At 47.0% G+C, this 24,045-nt stretch overlaps 1 pseudogene; it reads right to left on the bottom strand.

Annotated features, from left to right (window-relative positions):
- LOC144273194 (olfactory receptor 4M1-like) overlaps positions 1 to 24,045 on the bottom strand; it is a 151,905-nt pseudogene that overhangs the window by 21,372 nt on the left and 106,488 nt on the right.

Genomic DNA, 24,045 nt, shown 5'->3' with positions numbered 1-24,045 from the left:
ACCACTACTTCTGTGATTTCCAGCCCCTCCTGGAGCTCTCCTGCACCGACACCTCCGTGGTCCAGATGATCACGTTCTTCCTGTCCTTCATCCCAGCCTCCCCATTCCTCCTGACAGTCACTTCTTATGTTTGCATCAGCTGGGCTGTGCTGAGGGTCCCCTCTGCCTCGGGGAGGCGCAAAGCCTTCTCCACCTGCTCCTCCCACCTCACTGTGGTGACGCTGTTCTATGGAATGCTGGTGGCTGTGTACATGTCCCCAGGGACGGCACGGGGCTGAACTCCAGCAAGGCGCTCTCCCTGCTCTACACAGTGCTCACCCCACTCCTCAATCTCCTCGTCTACAGCCTAAGGAACCAGGAGGTGAGCAAGGCCTGTGGGAGAGTTGCAAGGATAGTCTAATCGGGGGGATTATGCCACTGGCCAGTCTCCAGCTTTGGCCCACTCAATAGCTGCTACTGCATGAGGGAGGCTTGGGGACACCACTACTGGGAATTCTAACAGGCTGCATTATCCTTATTCCACTGCTCCCTGATCATCATCCTCTGGGCTCTTCTGACCCTGTAGGACTGTAATAGTCTCTGATGGTCTCTACTGCTCTGTGTTGGAGTCTTTTGGCCTTCTGGTCTCCCTCCACCCCTGCTGCTCTCTTTTGGCTGCAGTGGGGTTCTACCAGCCCCTGCCGGTCCTACTGCCCAGCACTGGGTTCTACTAGCCTTTGCTGATCTGTGCTCGCCCCTGCTTCTCTCCATTGTCCACTGCTGGGATCTTCTGGCCTCTGTTGGGCTCTGATTGCTTCTACCTGCCTATGTTTGTAGCACTGGAGCCACTAAGTTCACTAGATCCATTGCTCCCTGCCAAAATCTGGCTGCCAGCTGGAAGCAGTTGAATTTCTTCCACTTGGATGGGGAGAGGGTGAACAGAGTGCATTCCCATTCATAGTGCATCCAAGCAGGAAGCTACTGTAATCCACTGCTCATGCATCCATTATGAGGTGCTTCATAGCCCAAAAGGGGCATGTTTAGGTGTGCAGGAGGTATAGCTAGGACTCCCCCAGTCCTGCATATTCACAAGCAGTGGAAGGGAGGTCCCGTACAGGGCAAGCTGACCTTCTGCTGTAGTTGTAGAAATTGCTGCTGCACCTGATTATTTCCCCAATGCCCTTAGAAGGATTTGTCCTTCACAAGCACATGTCAAAATTTGAGCTGGTTGAAAAATTTCTGATGGGCCATTTCACTGAAATCCGCAGAAGTGTAAATTCTGATAAACATTTATTTAAAAAAAAAAAACGTTTTGCAATTTGTTTTATTTTCTATTCTACTCTAAATTCGCCTCTGTGTTCCATTGACCTGAAACAAAGTTATTTCAAAAATTTCATTTCCAGGAAATGTCAAGATTCGATGGTTTGTTCCAATGCGAAACAAAAGCAGATTCAAAATCACAGGACTTTACGCAAAATGGAAATGCCAGGCATAGCCGTCGACTATTATTTTTCCCTGTGGGTGCTCCACCCCCACTCCACCCTTTCCCCCAGGGCCCCTGCTCACCCATCGCTCGCTGTTCCCCCCTCCCCCAACCCCCTCCTCAAGCTGCCAAACAGCTGTTTGGTGGCGGCACCAATCAGGTGTTTGGTGGCACCACCAATTAGCTGTGATTTTTTTTCCATCAGTGCTCCAGCCCCGGAGTAACCATGGAGTCGGCACCTATAATTCCAGGTCCTGCACAGACTAGTCAGAATGCTTTAAATTGTCATCTGATTTTGGTTAACTTCTTTTTTTGAGTGCCGAAACTGTTGCACTGAAACTGTGCACGTTCACCATCTTTCAAAACCAGGCCTGACATTTTCCAGTTAGGGGCCTAAATTTAAAGCCCTAAATATAGGGCCTGATTTTCAGAGGGCCACTTCATTCAATGGGAGCGGTGGGTGCTCAGCACTTCTGAAAATCAGTATATACCTGGCCAATCAGTATTTAGCGCTCGGCACTGAAGTTAGATACTTCCTCACCAGAAGCCAAAATGTAGCCCTACATGAAGCCCCACAATGTGAACATAGGATCACGTTTGGGGCCTCCAGAGTTGAAAGTTCAAACCCCAAATATATGAACTCAGGTGTTGATGTAATAAATCCTCCAGAAGACTCCCAGACAGCTGCTACTGTGAAGAATGATCAGCCAGTGGCAGAGAGACTGAACAGGCATGTTAACGCTCTGAGTCATAGATACAGTGCTAGGGCAAGCTCCTTGTCTTCACTTTCATGGCCTAGCCCTGCCAGACCAGTTATCTTTAATTTGCTGTTGAGATGTTGACTCCCACCTCCGATTGGCCCAGGATGTCCGCCTCCATCACCTGCTTGTTACATCTTCAAATGAGACCCTTTGTGCTGTCTCTTGTGTTGCCACTCATGCTTGGGAGAAGCGCCTGGTAAACAGCTGAAAACTACCTCATTATCATCTTTCAAATCCCTCCTTGAAGCTCTTTTTTCCCGTGATATCTACAAAAAATGTGACAATGGTTAGGCCACTGGTTTGCCAAGACCACTGCCTGTCATGCTGACCAATACTGTCTCACAGTTGCCTTGCATTCTCCCATCTGTCTGTATCCATCTGTTCTCTCGTCTTATATTTAGATTGTAAGCTCTCTGGGACAGGGATCATTCTTTTGTTTTGTGTTTGTACAGTGCCTAACACCAGGGAGTCCTGGTCCATGAATGGGGCTCCTAGTTGCTACTGTAATACAAATAAATAATAGAATCATAGAATCATAGAATATCAGGGTTGGAAGGGACCCCTGAAGGTCATCTAGTCCAACCCCCTGCTCGAAGCAGGACCAATTCCCAGTTAAATCATCCCAGCCAGGGCTTTGTCAAGCCTGACCTTAAAAACTTCCAAGGAAGGAGATTCCACCACCTCCCTAGGCAACGCATTCCAGTGTTTCACCACCCTCTTAGTGAAAAAGTTTTTCCTAATATCCAATCTAAACCTCCCCCACTGCAACTTGAGGCCATTACTCCTCGTTCTGTCATCTGCTACCATTGAGAACAGTCTAGAGCCATCCTCTTTGGAACCCCCTTTCAGGTAGTTGAAAGCAGCTATCAAATCCCCCCTCATTCTTCTCTTCTGCAGGCTAAACAATCCCAGCTCCCTCAGCCTCTCCTCATAAGTCATGTGTTCTAGACCCCTAATCATTTTTGTTGCCCTTCGCTGGACTCTCTCCAATTTATCCACATCCTTCTTGTAGTGTGGGGCCCAAAACTGGACACAGTACTCCAGATGAGGCCTCACCAATGTCGAATAGAGGGGGACGATCACGTCCCTCGATCTGCTCGCTATGCCCCTACTTATACATCCCAAAATGCCATTGGCCTTCTTGGCAACAAGGGCACACTGCTGACTTATATCCAGCTTCTCGTCCACTGTCACCCCTAGGTCCTTTTCCGCAGAACTGCTGCCTAGCCATTCGGTCCCTAGTCTGTAGCGGTGCATTGGATTCTTCCGTCCTAAGTGCAGGACCCTGCACTTATCCTTATTGAACCTCATCAGATTTCTTTTGGCCCAATCCTCCAATTTGTCTAGGTCCTTCTGTATCCTATCCCTCCCCTCCAGCGTATCTACCACTCCTCCCAGTTTAGTATCGTCCGCAAATTTGCTGAGAGTGCAATCCACACCATCCTCCAGATCATTTATGAAGATATTGAACAAAACCGGCCCCAGGACTGACCCCTGGGGCACTCCACTTGACACCGGCTGCCAACTAGACATGGAGCCATTGATCACTACCCGTTGAGCCCGACAATCTAGCCAGCTTTCTACCCACCCTATAGTGCATTCATCCAGCCCATACTTCCTTAACTTGCTGACAAGAATACTGTGGGAGACCGTGTCAAAAGCTTTGCTAAAGTCAAGAAACAATACATCCACTGCTTTCCCTTCATCCACAGAACCAGTAATCTCATGATAAAAGGCGATTAGATTAGTCAGGCATGACCTTCCCTTGGTGAATCCATGCTGGCTGTTCCTGATCACTTTCCTCTCATGCAAGTACTTCAAGACTGATTCTTTGAGGACCTGCTCCATGATTTTTCCAGGGACTGAGGTGAGGCTGACTGGCCTGTAGTTCCCAGGATCCTCCTTCTTCCCTTTTTTAAAGATTGGCACTACATTAGCCTTTTTCCAGTCATCCGGGACTTCCCCGGTTCGCCACGAGTTTTCAAAGATAATGGCCAATGGCTCTGCAATCACAGCCGCCAATTCCTTCAGCACTCTCGGATGCAACTCGTCCGGCCCCATGGACTTGTGCACGTCCAGCTTTTCTAAATAGTCCCTAACCACCTCTATCTCCACAGAGGGCTGGCCATCTCTTCCCCATTTTGTGATGCCCAGCGCAGCAGTCTGGGAGCTGACCTTGTTAGTGAAAACAGAGGCAAAAAAAGCATTGAGTACATTAGCTTTTTCCACATCCTCTGTCACTAGGTTGCCTCCCTCATTCAGTAAGGGGCCCACACTTTAATACCTGATCAGGATTGTGTGACACAAAGAAAGAAGGACCTCTTGCGACTCTGAGTCCAGGGGGAATTCACACTTGGCATGGTCAGACGGAATAGCGTGTAAGGCCAACCTGAGAGGATCATTTATGGTGGATAAGTGACATTATGGAACCCGATGTGAAAACAAGAGAGAGACTCGCCTTTGGGAAACAGATGTGTTGGCATAATAGTTGTGATTTAGTGTCCAGGAACCTCCAAAGCCTGGGAGATCTTCAAAGAGACTTAGGCACCTAACTCCCATTGGTACTTTTGGCACCAGTGGTGTCCATATTTCTGGGGGCCCAAATTCAGATGACTTAGAGGCCAGATTTTCAGAGGTGTTGAGTGCCCGCAACTCCAGTTCAAGCCAATGGGAGCTGTAGGTGCTCATCACTTGACCAACGTCATAGAGTGAGTTAGGGACTGATCTGGGTATAAAACCCACAAACTGTGGTGCCAAGCACCTTCTGTACTCTCCAGACCTCCCATCCCTTCTGAGCCACAACCGGAACTCAGGAAACCTGCCCCTCAGTCCCATCCTGTAACCCAGTAGACTACGCTCAATTCTCCAAGCTGGAACAAACTCAAGTATCCTGACTCCCTAGTCCCTCACGCTAACCACTAGACTACATTCCTGTCACAGCCAGGAACATAACTCAGGAGAGTTGACTGTCAGTCCCCCTATTCAATAGGCAAATTCTCTTCCAAAATCACAATTAGAATCCAGAGCTATGTAGAAAGTTCAGTGAGCTTAGAGATGAAATGGAGGTGGGGAAAAAAGGACTGTTTGCTGGCAGGCTGAGAGACATAGGTATGAATGTCGTCTAGCTGTCTGAGCCTGAATGGGTCATTAAAAGGACGAACGGAGGCAAGCCCCATATCAATGAAAAATTGGAGGAGACAATATCAAAGCCAATCTCTCCAGGACATTGACACCTAGCAGGCAACAACCCAGAGGGAGGAGATTTCCTCACCTCTCAGCAGGGAAGCTGAGCAAAGATCCCAGCTGGCGAACAAAGGACTGGGAAGGGAAGAGGGTGGGAGAGTCATAAGAGTTGGCTATTGCAAGGAGTCTGGGCTTGAACTGATCAAGGAAGTCAGACTTAGGCTGTGTCTACACTGCCCCTTTCAGCACTAAAACTTTAGTTGTTCAGGAGTGTGAAAAAAACACTCCCCTGAGCAATAAAAGTTTTAGTGCTGAAAAGTGCCAGTATAGTCAGTGTTTAATCGCCAGGAGCCGTGCTCCTGGTGATAAGTGACTACCCCTCATTTGGGGTGGGTGTTTTTTACCGCTGGGAGAGTCTCCCTGTGACTACATTGCCCACGTCACAGCACTGCTGTGGCCGCGCTATATCATGGGCAGCGTAGACATACCCTGAGATAGACAGAGCCTGAACACCGGGTTTACTACAGCTTGGCTGGGCTCTGGGCTAGTGTCATAAATATAAACGGAAGGGTAACCACCTTTCTGTATACAGTGCTATAAAATCCCTCCTGGCCAGAGGCAAAATCCTTTCACCTGTAAAGGGTTAAGAAGATCATGTAACCTCACTGACACCTGACCCAAAATGACCAATGAGGGGACAAGATACTTTCAAATCTGGATGGGGGGACAAAGGGGTCTGGCTGTCTGTGTGATACCTTTGCCGGGAACAGATCAAGGATGCAAGCCTTCCAACTCCTGTAAAGTTAGTAAGTAATCTAGCTACAAAATGCATTAGATTTTCTTTTGTTTTTTGGCTTGTAAAATTCGCTGTGCTGGAGGGAATGTGTATTCCTGTTTTTATGTCTTTTTGTAACTTAAGGTTTTGCCTAGAGGGATTCTCTATGTTTTGAATCTGATTACCCTGTAAATTATTTACCATCCTGATTTTACAGAGGTGATTCTTTTATATTTTCTTTAAATTAAATTCTTCTTTTAAGAACCTGATTGATTTTTCATTGTTCTTAAGATCCAAGGGTTTGGGTCTGTGTTCACCTGTACCAATTGGTGAGGCTCTTATTACCAAGCCTTCCCCAGAAAAGGGGGTGTAGGGCTTGGGGGGATATTTTGGGGGAAGACATCTCCAAGTGGTCTCTTTCCCTGTTCTTTGTTTAAATCGCTTGGTGGTGGCAGCGTATCAGGTTTTTAACCTAAGCTGGTTCCCAAGGCAAGAAAGAAATCTGTGCCTTGGGGAAGTTTTTAACCTAAACTGGTAAGAATAAGCTTAGGGGGTCTTTCATGCAGGTCCCCACATCTGTACCCAAGAGTTCAGAGTGGGGAAGGAACCTTGACAGCTAGCTAGAATGGTCTTGGACTATGCTTTAACCTTCATATCTCTATGCCAACTCAAGGGCTCCCTGTGTACCAGGTAACTAATACACCTGACACTGAGGGCATGTCTACACTACGAAATTAGGTTGATTTTATAGAAGTCAATCTTTAGTAAGCGATTTTATACAGTCAATTGTGCATGTCCTCACTAAGTGCATTAGGTTGGCGGAGTGTGTCCTCAATACCGTGGCAAGCATCGACTCATGGAGTGGTGCACTGTGGGTAGCTATCCCACAGTCCCGCTGCCCAATGGAATTCTGGGTTAAGCTCCCAATGCCTGATGGGGCAAAAACATTGTTGTGGGTGGTCTTGGGTACGTGTCATCAGTCTCACCTCCCTCCCTCCCTGAAAGCAATGGCAAATAATCTTTTTGCACCTTTTTTCCTGGGTTATCTGTGGAGATGCCATAGCATGGCAAGCATGGAGCCTGCTCAGCTGCACACTGCTTTTGTGAGCATTGTAAACATCTCACACATTATCCTGCAGTATGTGCAGAGCCTGGCTAGGAGCTGCCAGCACCAGAAAGATTGTGAGGAGGACATGGACACAGATGTTCCTGAAAGCACAGGATGTGGCAATTGGGATATCATGGCGGCATCGGGGCATGTTGATACCGTGGAACTCCGATTCTGGGCCTGGCAAACAAGCACAGACTGGTGGGACTGCATAGTGTTGCAGGTATGGGATGATTCCCAGTGGCTGTGAAACTTTTGCATGTGTAAGGCCACTTTCATGGAACTTTGTGAGTTGCTTCCCCCTCCCTGAAGTGCAGGAATACCAAGATGAGACCTGCCCTGACAGCTGAGAAGCAAGTGGTAATAGCCCTGTGGAAGCTTGCAATGCCTGGCTGCTACCGGTCAGTCGGGAATGAATTCGCAGTGGGCAAATCTACCATGGGGGCTGCTGTGATCCAAGTAGCCAGGGCAATCAATACCCTTCTGCTAAGAAGGGTAGTGACTCTGGGAAATGTGCAGGTCATAGTGGATGGCTTTGCTGCAATGGGGTTCCCTAACTGGGGTGGGGCGATAGACGGAACGCATATCCCTATCTTTGGCACCTTGCAAAATAATACATAAACCACAAGGGGTACTTCTCAATGGTGTTGCAAGCACTGGTGGATCACAAGGGCCATTTCACCGACATCAGCGTGGGAGGGTCAGGAAAGGTGTATGATGCTCGCATCTTTAGGAACTCTGGGCTGTTCGGAAAGCTGCAAGAAGGGACTTTCTTCCCAGACCAGAAAATTACCCTTGGGGATGTTGAAATGCCAGTAGTTATCCTTGAGGACCCAGCCTACTCCTTGCTCCCACGGCTCATGAAGCCGTACACAGGCAGCCTGGACAGCAGTAAGGAGCAGTTCAACTATAGGCTGAGCAAGTGCAGAATGGTGGTAGAATGTGCCTTTGGATGTTTAAAGGGGCACTGGTGCAGTTTGCTGAGTAGCTTAGACCATTATTACTGCTTGCTGTGTGTTCCATAATATCTGTGAGAGTAAGGGGGAGACGTTTATGGTGGGGTGGGAGGTTGAGACAAATCGCCTGGTGGTCAATTTTGAACAGCCAGACACCAGGGCAATTAGAAGAGCACACTGCGGCGCGCTGCGCGTCAGAGAGGCTTTAAAAAAGTTTCATTACTGACCAGGCTATGGTGTGACAGTTGTGTGTGTTTGTCCTTGATGCAAACCAGCCCCCTCTGGTGAATGTACTTTCCTATAATCCAATCTCCCCTCCGCCCCGCCCGTGTTCTTGGGCATCTGGGTGAGAAGGATATGGAACTTGGCGAGGAGGGCAAACAGTTACACAATGGATGCAGCGGGGGTCTGTACTCTAGTTGCCTTTCCTGCAGCTTCACCAGACACCTCATCATGTCTGTTTGCTCCCCCATTAGCCTCATTAGCATCTCCTCCTGCATGTTCCAATCATGCTCACTGTATGCTTTCCTGACCTCTGCCACTGAATGCCTCCATGCATTCAGCTGTGCCCTATCAGTGCCGGAGGACTGAATGAGCTTGGAAAACATGTCATCGCGAATGCGTTTTTTTCGCCTTCTAATCTGCGATAACCTCAGGGACAGAGTTGATGCGGGGAGCATAGAAACATTTACAGCTGCAGGGGGGAAAAAAGGGAGAGTAGATTTTAAGAAGATACATTTCTGAGAGAAAAAGGAAGACTCTTTCACAGTCAATCAAGCAATTCACAGCAGACAGCACATGTGTTTTAGATACAAGTTCGCATTTTGCCTTTTATATTGAGTGCCTGCAGGTATGTGACCCATCACACATGACGAGCAACAGAATTTGGTTTCCAGGCAGCCATGGTAAGCCAAAAGTTACGCGGGGTTGGCTTCTTCTGCATTCATAATATATGGGAATGGTTTCAAACTGCAGCACCCTCCTTTCCCATAGGAACCAATGCCGGTTGGGTTTGCCATTTAAAAGGAGAGGCTGCGGTTGCCGTTTAAAAGAAGGGGCTGCAGTTTTGGTGTGAATGTGAGCACACCCCTCCTCCCCGCCCCCATGGCTATTCTCCAGGATGATCCCTTTTAGCCAAGTGCAAACAGCCCAGCATGACCAGGGTCTAATGTGTTGGGGATCACCAAACAGAGGGGATTACTGGTCCCTTACAAAAATTCTCCTATTTCAACCAGGTGACCATGAATGATATCACTCTCCTGAAGCTGACACAGAAAGATAAAGACCAAATGTTGCATGAATGTGACCAAAACCCAGGACCATTCACTGCCATGCTTTGTGCTGCAATGATCCCAGGCCACTTGCTACTGGCTTGGCATGGTAAAGTGTCCTCCATGGAGGACACAATAAGGCAGTCCCCCCGCAGAAACCTTCTGCAAAGGCTTTCAGGGTACCTCAGGAGAGCTTCCTGGAGATGTCCCTGGAGGATTCCCGCTCCATCCCCAGACACATTAACAGACTTTTCCAGTAGCACTGGCTGCGAATGCCTCCCAATTGTTCAGGGTCCAGGAACAATATGCCCTGGGAGGGTATTGCCTCCAGGGTGAGGAAAAGGTCCTGGCTGCTGGGGAGAATGGATTTGCCGGTTGCCTGCTGCGCATTCTCCTCCTCTTCCTCCTCCTCTTCCTCATCCACAAAATCCTCATCCATGTTGCAGGTATCCATGGAGAGTTGTGGGGTACCGGTAAGGACCCCTCCTAGAATGGCATCCAGCTGATCATAGAAGCGGCACGTCTCGGGCTCTGACCCGGAGCGATCGTTTGCCTCCTTTGTCTTTTGGTAGGTTTGCCTGAGCTCCTTAATTTTCATGTGGCACTGCTCTGTGTCCCTGGTGTAGCCTCTGTCCAGCATGCCCTGTGTGATTTTAGCATATATATCAGCATTTCATAAAATCATAGACTATCAGGGTTGGAAGGGACCTCAGGAGGTCATCTTGTCCAACCCCCTGCTCAACGCAGGACCAATCCCCAACTAAATCATCCCAGCCATGGCTTTGTCAAGCCTGTCCTTAAAAACCTCTAAGGATGGAGATTCCACCACCTCCCTAGGTAACCCATTCCAGTGCTTCACGACCCTCCTAGTGAAAAAGTTTTTCCTAATATCCAACCTAAATCTCCCCCACTGCAACTTGAGACCATTACTCCTTGTTCTGTCATCTGCTACGACTGAGAACAGTCTAGATCCATCCTCTTTGGAACCCCCTTTCAGGTAGTTGAAAACAGCTATCAAATCCCCCCTCATTCTTCTCTTCTGCTAACTAAATAATCACAGTTCCCTCAGCCTCTCCTCGTAAGTCATGTGATCCAGCCCCCTAACCATTTTTGTTGCCCTCTGTGGGACTCTTTCCAATTTTTCCACATCCTTCTTGTAGTGTGGAGCCCAAAACTGGACAGATTACTCCAGATGAGGCCTCACCAATGCCGAATAGAGGGGAATGATCACGTCCCTCGATCTGCTGGCAATGCTTCTACTTATACAGCCCAAAATGCCGTTAGCCTTCTTGGCAACAAGGGCACACTGTTGACTCATATCCACCTTCTCGTCCACTGTAACCCCTTGGTCCTTTTCTGCAGAACTGCTGCCTAGCCACTCGGTCCCTAGTCTGTAGCAGTGCATGGGATTCTTCTGTCCTAAGTGCAGGACTCTGCACTTGTCCTTGTTGAACCTCATCAGATTTCTTTTGGCCCAATCCTCCAATTTGTCTAGGTCCCTCTGTATCCTCCAGCGTATCTACCACTCCAGCGTATCTACCTCTCCTCCCAGTTTAGTGTCTTCTGCAAACCTGCTGAGGGTACAATTTACGCTACTCTCCAGATCATTAATAAAGATATTGAACAAAACCGGCCCCAGGACTGACCCTTGGGGCACTCCTCTTGATACTGGCTGCCAACTAGACATGGAGTCATTGATCACTACCCGTTGAGCCCAACGATCTAGCCAGCTTTCTATCCACCTTATAGTCCATTCATCCAGCCCATACTTCTTTAACTTGCTGGCAAGAATACTGTGGGAGACCATATCAAAAGCTTTGCAAAAGTCAAGGAATAACACATCCACTGCTTTCTCTTCATCCACAGAGCCAGTTATCTCATCATAGAAGGCAATTGGGTTCGTCAGGCATGACTTGTCCTTGGTGAATCCATGCTGACTGTTCCTGATCACTTTCCTCTCCTCTAAGTGCTTCAGAATTGATTCCTTGAGGACCTGCTCCATGATTTTTCCAGGGACTGAGGTGAAGCTGACTGGCCTGTATTTCCCCAGATCCTCCTTCTTCCCTTTTTTAAAGATGGGCACTACATTAGCCTTTTTCCAGTCATCCGGGACCTCCTCCGATCGCCATGAGTTTTCAAAGATAATGGCCAATGGCTCTGCAATCACATCCGCCAACGCCTTTAGCACTCTTGAATGCAGCACATCCGGCCCCATGAACTTGTGCTCGTCCAGCTTTTCTAAATAGTCCTGAACCACTTCTTTCTCCACAGAGGGCTGGTCACCTCCTCCCCATGCTGTGCTGCCCATTGCAGTAGTCTGGGAAGTGACCTTTTTCGTGAAGACAGAGACAAAAAAAGCATTGAGTATATTAGCTCTTTCCACATCCTCTGTCACTAGGTTGCCTCCCTCATTCAGTAAGGGGCCCACGCTTTCCTTGACCCTCTTCTTGTTGCTAACATACCTGAAGAAACCCTTCTTGTTACTCTTAACATTTCTTCTGCTGGAGCGGAGTTCTGCCTGCACAGATTCTTCTCCCCATACAGCAATCAGATCCAGTGTCTCCCGTTCGCTCCATGCTGGAGCTCATTTGCGATTCTGGGACTGCATGGTCACCTGTTCTGCTCAGCTCACCACGCTGACCAAACAGGAAATTAAATTCAAAAGTTCCCGGTGCTTTTCCTGTGTACCTGGCGAGTGCATCGGAGTTGAAAATGCTGTCCAGAGTGGTCGCATTGGAACTCTCTGGGATAGCTCCCAGAGGCCAATACCATCAAATTGCACAGTGCTGCGTCTACACTACCCCAAATTCAACCCAGGAAGGTCGATTTTAGCGCTACTCCCCTCGTCAGGGAGAAGTACAGCAGTCAATTTTAGGAGCCCATTAGGTTGGCGGAACGGGGTTGGTTGTGTAGACGCATTTATTATAAAATCGACCTAACATGGCTTAATTCCACCTAACTTCATAGTGTAGACCAGGCCCTGAGTGTCACTGCAAATACTGGGTGAGATGCTGAAGAGTGGACAAATCTCTAACAGGAGTCTGTCTCAGTTGAACTCGCTGAACAGAGCTCAGCAGGAGTGCTGAAGCCCTCAAGGTTCAGTCAAGGCTGCATGACCTACCCTGGAGGAGGAGTGAGACCCCGTGGGGGAGTGGCACACTGAAGGGATTCCTCCCAGAGACCATTCCAAAGGTGGGAGCATAGCACAATTCCTGTTCCTCCATGACAAATTGTGCAAAGAAGGTTAATAGGGAAGTGTTAATAACCCCTTCACATAACACAAGAACCAGGGGTCACCTGATAAAATGAATAGGCATCAGGTTTAAAACAAACATGTGGGAGCACTTCATTACACAATGCACAATAAACCTGTGAAACTCATTGCCAGGGGATGTTATTGTAACCCTTCTGCCTGTCAGAGTTGGCAGCAACAAGGGCCGGGTTCAATATCTAGGGGATTCATTCCAATAACACAATGCAAACCGGCTCGAGCCCCCACCCAGTGACCTGGGACAAATATATACCACCCCCGCTGGGCGCCTCCAAGAGGCAATACTTCCCCTCTCGCAAGCACATAGTCTGAGTGTAGCAAAAAGCCTTTTAATAACAGGGAGAAACAATGTGGCATTATGTTGGGGAAACACCACCAACAGGATTCGTAACACAACCCATGAGCAAAAAAAAACCACCCCAAGCAAATTGGGGCGTGTCCTTTCCCTTTGGTTCTTGAATCCAACAACCCCAAATCACCCAAAGTCCCAAAAGCCCAATGACCCAAAAGTCTCTGTCCCTGGTCAGAGCAGCCCCAGAGTTCAAAAGTTTATCTGCAGAGCTTTACCTCCCAACCTGGGTGGAGATGGGGGGTGGGGCGGGAAGAGGTAAGGGGCACCTTACATGATCTGAAGCTGACCACCCCACAGCTCCATAGGCCTTCGCTCCGCCCTGCCAGCCACCCCAAGAACTGCTTCGCTTTGCTTGGCTCCGCTGCTCCACCAGCCGTCCCACAAACTGCTCCACAATATATCTTCAGGCTCCCCCACTACTTAACACAATGCTCAGTGATTTCAGTTCTTAGTCAGTTCAGCTCTTTGGTGAATTCAGCTTGTAGTAGGGGAGCCTCAGTGCTGGGGCACCATTAGCCCAAAGTGAGCTCAGCAGCTTGTAACTAGACTCCTAATGGAATCAAAATTAGCTCTGATATTCCACAGTGGAGAAAGGAGGAATTGCAATTAGCATGTAAGACCCTCACCCAGGGGCCCATGCCACTAAGTATTAATACTTGTCCCTAGCCTCTCTCTCAATTCACAGGGTTTTGGAACCCATGACCCTTGCCTAGCAAGTGCTACTTAGTTGATGGTGAGTCCCTCTATCATAAGAAAAGGCCAAGTACAGTTCCAAGCACAGTTCCCATAATCAGGGTAATAACAATTTATTCTTCCTGCCCCAATAACAGAGACACTGGGGATCCCACAGCAGCCAAAGTGACCATTTGGGCAGCTATGGCCTCATTCTAGGTGGGGTGGGTGTGCCTATGCAAATGAGATCGGCCCCTGAAGTTCTTTTCCACAACTTGCCACACCTCACCACCAGATGTCAGGGTGGAGCTCATCCTGACACTGCCTACATTATGAAGGCCAAAAATACAAAAAAAGTTCAAAAACAAATTAGATCAATTCATGGAGGATAGGTCCATCAGTGCCTACTAGCCAAGATGGGCAAGGCTGCATGCAACCCCATGCTCCGGGTGTCCCTAAGCCTCTGACTGCCTGAAGCAGAAACTGGACCAGAGGCGATGGATCTCATGATAAGTGCCCTAGTTCTATTCATTCCCTCTAATGTATCTGGACACTGTCAGAAGACAGGATACTGGACTGGACGGATCATTGGTCTGATCCAGTATGGCCGTTCTTATGTTCTTATTGTGAGTGGAAATAGCAAAAGGAGAGTGAGAGGCAAAGGAGAAGAGTGTGGGAGGGGATAAGAGTGGGTGCGAGGGAGATCGAGGGATGGGATTACTAGGGCAAGTGGAGGGGTTAGAGGAGGATAGCAGACAAGAAACTTCTGCATTTATGATGGGAGAAGGAGGACAGAGTTGTGAGGGAGAGGGGGGAAAGGAAGGCAGGCCAAGCGGAGGGGGAATATCACCTCTCAGCTTGTCGATTTTTGCGGTTCACACACAGTCAACAAAACAGTTGTCAAGCTGTTGCCCTTCCCATATTGCTAATTGGTACAGGGTGGACCTGTCTAGATCTCAGCTAGTGAGGTGCCGGAGTGGTATTGATGCAGAACAGGAGATCACAGCGTGGAAAAGGAGAACCTATTGGTCCACAGCATATCTAATGTCTCCATCATTGTAGCATGTAGATGCCAGTCTGCAAGGCACCTCCCACTGCTCTGTCCTTCACTGGAGAGAGATGCTACCAAACTCCATCAGAACATCCTGGCCTCCCCATTTCATGGAAAGATCACTGATTCTCCAAGAGGAAGGCTGGGACCAAACTGCACCATCTGTTCAGAGGCCCCTGCAAGAAGAATCAGAAAACTCTTGGTGAATTCAGAGGGGAGCAGCAGCTGGTTACATAGCAGAGGAGAGAGAGGCTGCAGGCCAGTGCAAGGCAGATCCCGCACCCATCAGGAACGTTTCTAACCAATCCCTTGTCGCCACAAGCTGTCACTCAAGCTCCTAACTTTACATACCTGATCAAATAGTATTTTATAGTGACTTTTCTTTCCTAAGCTACAGCTATATTATGCAACTACTGAGGAGAGCTGTGGGACAGGTAACTTTTTTGGGGAAAACACCTCTTCTTAACAACAGAATAGAGATAGCCAGGCAGCCGCTGTGTGAGGGTCCTCTGAACTGCACACCTCTCGATGCACCTTGATCCTCAGCCTGCAGTCCCCCTGTAACTCCAAGCCTGTAGTGCGGTGTGTATGATTTGCACTAGTAGTATCTATCAGTCATCTATCAGTGGCTGGGAGTAGAAAGGGAGGGGGGTTATCCACACTATTCTTCTGGTCATGACCTCTGCCTCAACTTACCCAGCTCTGCACAAGGAATCAGCTTAGCCTGCAGCCCCCACTGCTATTCCTGTCGCTGACTCTCCATGCACACACCTCAGACCTGCCTCTCAGACCCCTACTATCTGAGACCTGGGCTCTCCTCCACCCCATAGCTCTGCTGACATCCCTGAACCATAGCAATGTAGGGCTGGAAGGGACCCCGAGAAGTCATCAGGCCCAGCCCTCTGTGCTGAGGCAGGATCAAGACAACCTGGACCATCCCTAACAGGGGTTTGTCCAGCCTGTTCTTAAAAACCTCCAATGATGGGGATTCAACAACCTCCCTTGGAAGCCTGTTTCTGAGCTTAACCACCCTTAGAGTTAGGGCTTCTCTACATATAAACTGCTGCAGCGGCATCCAGTGAAGATGCTACCTACGCCAATGGAAGGGCTTCTTCAGTTTTCTAAACTTTTGATCATTTATGTTGCTCTCCTCTGGCATCTCTCATTTTGTCCACATCTCTCTTAAAGTGCGGCGCCCAGAACTGGACACATGACTCCAGCTGAGGCCTCACCAATGCTGAGTAAAGCAGGACATATTACCTCCCACATCTTACATACCACACTCCTATTAATACACCCCAGAATGATATTGGCCTTCTTCGCAACTGCATCACATTGTTGGTTCCTATTCAATTTGCAAACCACTATAATAACCCCCAGATCAGTACTGCTGCCTAGCCAGTCATTCTCCAGTTTCATAGAACCATAGAATATTAGGGTTGGAAGAGACCTCAAAAGATCATCTAGTCCAACCCCCTGCTCAAAGCAGAACCAACACCAACTAAATCATCCCAGCCTGGGCCTTAAAAATCTCTAAGGATTGAGATTCCACCACCTCCTTAGGTAACCTATTCCAGTGCTTCACCACCCTCCCAGTGAAATAGTGTTTCCTAATATCTAACCTAGACCTCCCCCACTGCAACTTGAGACCATTGCTTCTTGATCTGTCATCTGCCACCACTGAGAACAGCCTAGCTCCATCTTCTTTGGAACCCCCCTTCAGGTAGTTGAAGGCTGTTATCAAATCCCCCCTCACTCTTCTCTTCTGCAGACTAAATAACCCCAGTTCCCTCAGCCTCTCCTCGTAAATCATGTGCCCCAGCCCCCTAATCATTTTCGTTACCCTCCGCTGGAATCTCTCCAATTTGTCCACATCCCTTCTATAGTGGGGGGACCAAAACTGGACGCAATACTCGAGGTGTGGCTTCTTCAGTGCCGAATAGAGAGGAATAATCACTTCCCTCGATCTGCGGGCCGGGGAGCTGATCCGGGGGCAAGGAAGCCCAGTTTGTAGCTGTATATTTAATTTTTCCTTCCTAAGTGAAGTACTTTGCACTTGTCTTTATTGAATTTCACCGCTCCATTCCCTGACCCCCGATCAGCCCCTCAGGCCAGCCAGCCTGGTCTTCCTGCTCCCTTCCCTGCCCCCAGATTAGCCCCTTGGCCCAGCCAGCCTGGTCTTCCTGCTCCTTTCCCTGCCCCAGATAAGCCCTTTGGCCCAGCCTAACTATTCTCCCCGCTCCCTGCCCTACCCCCGGATCAGCCCCTCGGCCCAGCCAGACCAGTCTCCCTGCTTCCTGCCCTACCCCAGCATCAACCCCTTTGTAGGAGCAGGACTTTATAATTGTACTATAAGAATTGATGTAAATTGATGTAAACTTTGTTTTATACTATCAGCCACCCTTTTTGAATAACAGAAAGGAATGACCCTTTAAGACTATGGAATCCTGTTTCCCATATGTATTACAATTAGGACCTGGTAGGCCCTTTTAGTTTTTGTTATAAAGTTTGGTTAGTAAGAGACAGGATTTTGTATTGTGTCTATGATAAATAGATTAGAGAAATGTCGAGGGCCTGAAGCCCCAATGTGGATTGTTTTAGTTATAAGATTTAGCAAGGCATGACGACCCTGAGGTGGAGGCTGGCACCCCTAAAGACAATTGATTAAATCAAGCCAGGACAGGATGACCCTCTCGGAGGTGTTTTGGAATGTTAACATCAAATGTTAACACCAGTTAAGGAGTAACCTGTCATAAACTGACAGAGCAAAATCTATAGACTTCAATGGAGAAAAAGAACTATAAGAACAGAGTGCTTTGCCATGAAACTTTGGGTTCAGTCCTGCAAAGCCTCGGAGCATTGGGTCGTGACTGACAGAGCCAAGCTCCTCACTCGTGCTCAATCTAACTGGCCATTGGATTGACTTGAGCTACAACAGACTGGTAACTATAAAGACCATCTGCAGGACTTGTGTGTGTGTGTGTGTGTGTGTGTGTGTGTTGTGTAATTGAATGCATATGCTAACTGCTGTATTCTCAATAAATGCGGCATGCCCCTGGATCAGACCTTCGGCCCAGCCAGCCTAGTCTCCCCGCTCCCTGCCCTGCTCCCAGATCAGCCCCTCGGCCCAGGTAGCCTGGTCTCCCCACTTCCTTCCCTCAGGGCCAGCCCACAACATTTTGGAGCTCAAATGACGCCCCCATACCCCCTTGCTTGGGCCAAAACTTTCAAAGGTCTCAATTCTGCCTTCTTTCTGTTCTATTCCTCTCATGGTGTTGCTCTGTTACCTATCCCAATAAAGGAGAACTAACAATTTAAAATGCCTTGTTCAAAAATGTTAAGTAACACTCAACTTTCAAACGCCTGAACAGCAAATGTAACTTTTCTTGTCTTCATAGCAAACACTGGCATTTTTATCTGTTTGAATAATCAAAGTGATGCTTTCCGTGCCTTCTTGGTTGCAAAGATTTGAACTGCTTCCTGAAGGTCCACTGGCTGGGCCAGCTCATGCTCTATTGAGATGGTTGCAAGGCCAACCAGCTCTCCTGTGTCACTGTGAAGCATAGATGTGTTTTTATCAACTTCAGCTTGGAGAAGCTGTGTTCTCCACTGGCAACTGTTACAGGAAGAGTTAGAAGTATGCGCAGAGCAACAAAAGCATTTGGAAAGAGGGTGGTCATCTTATTTGTGTACGTACATTCCAGAACAGCCTTTGGAGTTGATCCTGCTGAAATGTATCTTGAAAGGGCTTTCAGTTCATCACCGAAATCACTCGCATCAATATTGCGCATGTCATTATGTGTCAACACTGTCTCTAGTGCCCTGCATTGCTGGTGTAGGTCTTCTTCAGGTATAGTGAGGAGTTTTGGAATATCATACAACATCCCAAATATACTGCTGTGTTCCTTGAGCTGCATGAAACGTTCTTCAACTGACTGTATTGCACAGTCTAGCACCTGGTTAAAAAATTCAACTTTGAATTGTTGTTTGGGGTCTCGTATGGGATTATCCCGTGCCTCGTAATCAAAATGCCTTCTTCTTCAATGACTCTTGTATTCTTGAATGGGTGGGAAAATAGCTTCAGTGTGAAGTTCCTCTGCCAACTTCTGTGCACTCTTCAGAATGTTTTGAAATCCCTAATCTGAGTGGTAAAAATGTAGGTATGACTTTGCATTGTCCAGTTGGTCCATTGCTCCAGATATATCAAGGTCAACACCTTGGAGTTGCTTGCTTACAACATTTATTTCAAATGGTATGTCAGGCCACAACACTAAGCCACACAGAAATTTGAAGTTATGTATGTTTCTGGTGATTCCATTTCCCTCTGCCACTGTTCTCCCATGAACACTTCCTGTCATAGCATTGTTCTCCATAATGGCAACTATGGCATCATCTATCTTCCCAATTTGGGTTTGATAGGCTTTATCGCTCCACTCAAATTTCCCATTGTGTGGCACTCAGTGGTTTCAGTGTCAGAGAGGATGTTCCCAGTTGTTGCTTCAAAATTTGCCATTGATGAGTTGAGGCAGAGAAAAATGCATAGATGCTTTGAATTACATTAAAAAATTCAGCAGCCTCACTAGAAGCTGATGCTGCATCACTGACCACCAAGTTCAATGAATGAGAACTGCATGGTACAAAAAAAGCGCGAGGGTTTAACTGTTGGGTCCGTGTCTGCACTCCTCTGTTCTTTCCTCTCATGTGAGCACCATTATCGTAGCCCTGACCTCTCGTGTCAGCTATCGCAATTCCCGTATCTTCCAGCTTTTTAAGAAGCACATTTGTCATACCAGTTCCTGTAGTATCATCAATGTCAATAAATTCTAGAAAATGCTCTCTGACAGTCACCATCGCAGAGACATTTTCACTAGGTTCTGTTGTTGTTACAAAACGCACTATTAAAGTCATTTGTTCCGTATGGCTGATGTCAGGTGTGCAGTCCAGAATAACAGAGTAATATCTTGCTGACTTCAGATCTGCCACAATCTTCTGTTTGACTTTTGTTGCCAGTAACTGTATGATCTCATTTTGAATTGTTTTTCCAAGGTAGTGATGTGTGTACATTTCTTGGGTGGTGACTCTTCTTAGATGCTCCGGGAGCACAGCATCAAACTCAGCCATCAGCTCCACAATTTTAAGGACGTTTCCACTGTTTGGCACATACAGCTGATCTGAAGTGCCATGCAGTGCTAGGTGTTGGGTAGCAGCATTCTCACAATGGCAATGAACCTTTTCAGAACATTTTACCAGTAAAGAGACTCTGATGCAATCTTCTCTTGATGCTGATCATCTGTGGTGGCCTTTAACCTTAGTCTCATCTCAACTATGGAATACTTGCCACTATGGAATGCTCTCTGGTGATTTGCTGCCTTCTCATGGCTCCTCCTCCTCTCTCTCCCTGAAGCTCCTGCTGCTTTCTGTTATTCCCTCTCACCTTTTCTCCTGTCTACCTGTTATGTCTCTTGTGCCCTCTTTCCTCCAGCACAGCACTCCACCATCTCTGTGCATCTAGAGCAGAGAGAATACATATGCACCAGCAGCAGCCACAATTTTCTACACTCTGGGTCCTAGTGGCGCCCCACACAGTCTGGCACCTAAGGCGGCCGCCTCAGTTCATCTCATGGTAAGGCCAGCCGTGCCTTCCCTGCCCCTGATCAGTCCCTCGGCCCACGCAGCCTGGTCTCCCTGCTCCCTTCCCTACCCCAGGATCAGCCCCTCAGCCCATCCAGCCTGGTCTTCCCACCTCCTTCCATGCCCCACAGATCAACTAGCTGGGCTGAGGGCCTGATTTGGAGGCAGGGAATGGATGAGGGGGACCAGGGTGGCTGTGCCGAGGCGCTGATCTGGGGCAGGGGGCTGGATGACAATTGTTTTTCCTTACCTCTCCACTCCCTCCTGCGCAGGACAGAAAACCCAGGCCTTTTCACTCTCACCCACTCCTCTGTTAGCCCCTGTGATAAATGAAGAGGCGGTGAGTAGCTCCCTTTTATGGACTCTCAACCAGCCAGTTAGCTGTATAATCTCTCTTGGTAGCTGTTCTCTGCTTGTTTTACCTGTAAAGGGTTAAAAAAGTCCCCCAGGTAAAGAAAAGGGGCACGTGACCAAAAGAACCAATGAGAAGGCTAGAACTTTTTAAAATTGGGAAGGAAGCTTTCCCTTTGTGTAGAACTGGTCAATGAAATTGTTTTTAATGGTTCACTTTATTAATATAACTTCATAAGTAAAATGAATGAAACTACATTCATTCATAAAACCAGGTACCCCAATAACTGGCTAATTGAGTTTCACTTTCAATCCAATTGCTGCTTAAATCACTGAAACTTGCACTATTTCAACATTGTAACTTCTGTTCTCTATTTGCCATTCCTTACACTTGTCCATATTGTAACCCAAACTCCATTTTAACTTGTCCCAAACTCCATTTTGAAATGCTCACTCCATTTTGTAAAAGCTTGTTGCAATCTTCATTTTTGCAAAACCCTGCTGTAATCTTATTAGTTTAGTTTAAACGTGTGAATGAGGTATGTAGGGATGATGGAATCAACCTCCAGCCCCAGCCTGTCCTGATGAAATAAAGTTCAAACACCAACGGCTGAAGATGCAGACAACAGCCCTAACCAAGTAAGAAGGGTCCACCCTAAAAAGAAAAGAACAAAACAAGTACAATGGAAGGAAGATCAAAGTCAGGTTTCAGGCTGAAAGTCATGTCTGCAATTGACGGGTGATCAATCACACCGAACCCAGAGGCAGCGTGACACAGCAAAACCTATAGACTTTGGATTCAAACTAAAAATCTATAAAAAAGATGGGTGAGAGTGAAGACTTTGGGTAACATTCTGCCTCCAGCATCAAGGGGCATCGGTGTGCGCCCGACAGAGACCCAGCCCTTCCTCGTGCCTGGCTTTCCTGGCCAGTTAGCCACCACGAGCTACGATCCCAAGCTGCGAAACCAAGCCACACACTCAAGCTACATTCAGGACTGGTAACTATCTAGCAGCTGCAGAACATTTGATGTGTGATGTGTGTGTGTGTATACATAGGTATTAGATATTAGTTATTCGTCTTAAATCAGATTGTGTTATTATAATAAACACGACATCTTGTCTTGTCCCCTGAAACGATCCTGTGTAATTTTATCTGTGTAACATTTGTGTCTGTGGCTGTTCACTGGAGAGCGGGGAACAGAGCAAAGCAAGGGCATAACTACGCTATAATCAGCTTTAAACCACGTTTGAGAAATCATCAGATTATACCTAAAATTACTTATTTGAAACCTCCCAAATATGTAAGTAAATTAGGAATGTTTAGAAAGACGTGATTAGGTTTATTTCTGTTTACTTTTTTAAGGCTTATGGACTTCTCTGTGCTAACCCCAGATGCTTTTTGTTTGTTTGTGACCTTTAAACTGAACCCCCAAGAAAGCTATTTTGGGTGGTTAATTTTTGGAATAGCTCTTTTAAAAATCTAGAAAAAGCCTAAGTTCCAGATGTATTTTCTTTCTTTTTATTTTTAATAAAATTTACCTTTTTAAAGAACAGAATTGGCTATTTGGTGTCCTAAGAGGTTTGTGCATATTGTTTGATTAGCTGGTAGCAACAGCTAATTTTCTTTGTTTTCTTTCTCAGCTCTTCCCCATTGGGGAACAGGAGGACCTGGGAGTCAGGACCCCTGGGTTATATACTGGGCTTTGGAAGGTGAGTGAGCAAGTGGTTACTACAAGGGAGCAGGAATCAGGACACCTGGGTTCTATTCTCAACTGGGCCAGGGACTCAGACAAGTCACTTGGGCCCAGATCTCACAGATATTTAGGTGCTTAATTCCCAGTGGGAGTTATATGCCTCATTACCTTTAAGGATCTGCACCTTCACCTCTTTCTGAGCCTGTTTCTCCACCTGTAAAATGGCGACAATGATGCCTACCTTTGGGCTACCCATGGAAAGGAAAATTCTGCTGTGGAATACACCAGTTTAAACCTGGAGCAACTCCACTGAAGTTAACGGGGTTATGTCAGTGTAAGTGAGAGCACAGTCTGGTAGGAAGCATAGTACACAATGGATTTTATTATTTTCCTTTGCAGATTTTGCCAAAATTTCCCACATTTATGTTACCCATAAATGTTATCCAAGTCCTGCATTGCTGATGCCTCCCACAGCCTTTGTTGACTCTGACTCTGGATCTAGATTAGGATTGTCAAAGGCATGTGAGGGAATTAGGTGCCTATGGAAGTTAGGGTGCCTAGGTATTTTTGAAATCCCACTAGGTCAGTGGTTCCCAAACTTTAACAACCTGTGAACCCCTTTCACTAAAATGTCAAGTCTCACAAACCCCCTCCTAAAAATGAATATTTCCAGGGATTTTCTCCTTTACCTGAATATAAATTACAAAAGTAGTGATCTTGGAAATATAAAAATTGTTTTTATGACATGCTTATTACACACTATTTATTATTATCATTACAGTATTTTTATTATGTTATGAAAATGGCAACACTCTTCCAAGATCTCACTTTCGTTGCTTGTATCACTTTGAATAAGCCTGTTATAAGACAAGGCTCCTATGTTTCATCAAGGACTATCAGATGTGAAATAGCATGAAGGTATTTAAGAAGGCAACTCAGAGAGTTCCTCCTACACAAGCATTCACGTCTCGAGCAATCCAGAAAAACAACGGATGTTACAACAAAGCTTAAACTTGTTCTTCATAATCATTTTAAAAACAATACTAGCTGTCTATTTAATTTTAAACATAGCAGAAAATATCCACCCCCCTTTCCATTTCTTATAAGGAGTCTTGAAATTTAAATCTCCTCAGTGTGATAGATATGCTTGCTTTGATCTGGTTAGCTCTGGGAAGTCCAGGGGCTCAGGGCGGCTGGTCCTGTGCTGTCCAGGGTCCCTAGAGACAGCTCTGTCTGCCATTAGGGAATATTTTCTTGAGAACCCCCTGTAACATTTTGCGAACCCCCAGGGGTTCACGAACCCGTTTGGGAACCACTGCACTAGGTGATTTTCAGCACCTTAGGCTCCTAAACAACCTTTAGAAACTTGGCTCTCTCCTCCCAGTATCTTTCTGTATTTTCCAGTCCTGGAATTCAGAATGAGGAAAATGAGGAAAATCCAAAGTGCTATATAAATGTGAAATAGGTTTATTGATATTACACTATTTGTAAGGGATTTGGGGATC

The sequence above is a fragment of the Eretmochelys imbricata genome, chromosome 13 (genome assembly GCF_965152235.1).
Source record: "Eretmochelys imbricata isolate rEreImb1 chromosome 13, rEreImb1.hap1, whole genome shotgun sequence".
In the NCBI taxonomy this organism is placed as follows: Eukaryota; Metazoa; Chordata; order Testudines; family Cheloniidae; genus Eretmochelys; species Eretmochelys imbricata.
Note: the sequence above shows the minus strand (reverse complement) of the source record. Positions and strands in the feature narration are given on the sequence as shown.